This window comes from Danio aesculapii, chromosome 4 (genome assembly GCF_903798145.1).
Source record: "Danio aesculapii chromosome 4, fDanAes4.1, whole genome shotgun sequence".
NCBI lineage: Eukaryota > Metazoa > Chordata > Actinopteri > Cypriniformes > Danionidae > Danio > Danio aesculapii.
Window position 1 is genome coordinate 6,415,656 of NC_079438.1, and position 1,772 is coordinate 6,417,427.

At 39.4% G+C, this 1,772-nt stretch overlaps 1 non-coding gene across 1 annotated transcript; it reads right to left on the reverse strand.

The window, feature by feature from the left end:
• Positions 1-1,653: 1,653 nt before the first annotated feature.
• Positions 1,654-1,772, reverse strand: LOC130223920 (5S ribosomal RNA). The gene has a single exon (XR_008837028.1). It is a non-coding gene; the product is annotated as a 5S ribosomal RNA (ribosomal RNA).

Consider the following 1,772-nt stretch of genomic DNA (forward strand, 5'->3'; position numbering starts at 1 on the left):
ATCATGTTAAAATAAATAAATGGTTAAAAAACATTATTTCTCATCATCTTCTTCCAGCCCTCTTAACACTTCATACCTATTAACGTTTTTTACTCGCACCTTTGTCATCATCTTTTTTCTTGCACTGTCCACATTTGGTTTTACCTTTATTGTTCTTCTTCTTATTAGTCCTCTTTCCACTTTGTTCTTCTCTACATAATCTGTCCTTTGTTCTTCATCACTTTCCATTCCTTCAGCTTGATCAGTCTTACTTTGTTCATCGTTTTCCACCATATTTAAAAAGTTTTTAAAACTGTCAGTTATTTCCATTTGTGTCCACTGTTCTTGTTCTGATGTCTGTTTTTTCTTCTTCTTCTTCCCTTATAATGTTTGTATCCTCCTCCATTACCTTTGTTGTTGATTCTTCTCCTTTCTTGTTTCTTTCATGCACCTGTCCGTCTTCTTGTTCTGCTCCCCCTCCTTCCTCTCCTTCCATTCAACATTCACACTTGTTTAAAAATTGTTTACATTCTGGGCATTTGACAGTATTACAATTCCTTGCAAAGTGTCCCTTTTCTTCACATTTGTAGCACTTAAATCTGGGCAATCCATTAACAAGTGTTCAGGGCTCATGCACAGCCTACAGGTCTTCACTTGATGGCTGTGCATTATCCTGAAGTACTGCGGCCCTTCTGCTGTTTCCAGCTTTGTGCTATATGGCAATGATGCCACCTCCTTAGGGAATCTCACTTTTAGGAACCTTGTTCTGTCCTCAATGTCAGTGCCAGTGTAAACTCTTCTTTTTATTTTTGATTAAAATCAAAAGGACTCCCCATCCTTCTAATTTTTCTAAAATTTCTCTATCATCAAGATAGACGGGCAGGTGCATGAAAGAAACAACATAATCCCTGTTTTGCAGCTTTTTGATTTCACAGTTCACTCCCTTAATCAACAGTCCATCAAGCAACTCCTCACATGTTTCCTCATTCTCCATAGTTAGTTCAAACTCTTTTCCTTGCCTTGGTCTCAAAGCCAGAATTTTTCCATGACCACACTTGTCTGTCACTGCTTTAATGATGTCCACAGCTCTTACCTCATTGACTTCTTCTGTGTTTACTATTACTGTTGCTTTTTTAAATATTTTCTTCCACCAAGTTGGTTTTTCCTTTGTCCAGCTCGTTGTTTATCATCCAGTCCATTGTCGTTACCCATTCTTGTTCCTCCTCCAGTCCAGTTTCATTTGCCACAACAGTCTCTGCATCCAGTCCAGTTTCGTTTACCAAAAATCCGTCCATTTTTTGCTCAGCAAAAGTGCAAAAAAAAACAAACAAACAAACCACCCTCCAGTCAGCGGGATGCTGCTGTCAGGTGGTTTAAAAAACAAAACCACAAAATCAAACTCTAATTCAGTCCACAAAAACACAAAACAAAAATACTAAAATGGAGGAGAGCCTTTCTCTCCAAACTGCATTCGATCACTTCCTGTATCGCTCACTAGTGTCCTCTAGTGTTCCCAGGGTGGTATGGCCGTAAGCGAAAGCAGCCGTCAATAGTTCAGCTTGCCTTGACTCAGCACCAACAGAAAACAACGCCTTTGGCCCCTCAATAGTTTACCTCTTTTTTTTTTTTTTTATTAAATTAATTAATTTTTTTGCCAAATGAAGGAATTCAGAAAGCTTACAGCACCTGATATTCCCAGGCGGTCTCCTATCCAAGTACTAACCAGGCCCAACCCTGCTTTGCTTCCGAGTTCAGATGAGATCAGGTATTGCCAGGGTGGTATGGCCGTAAGC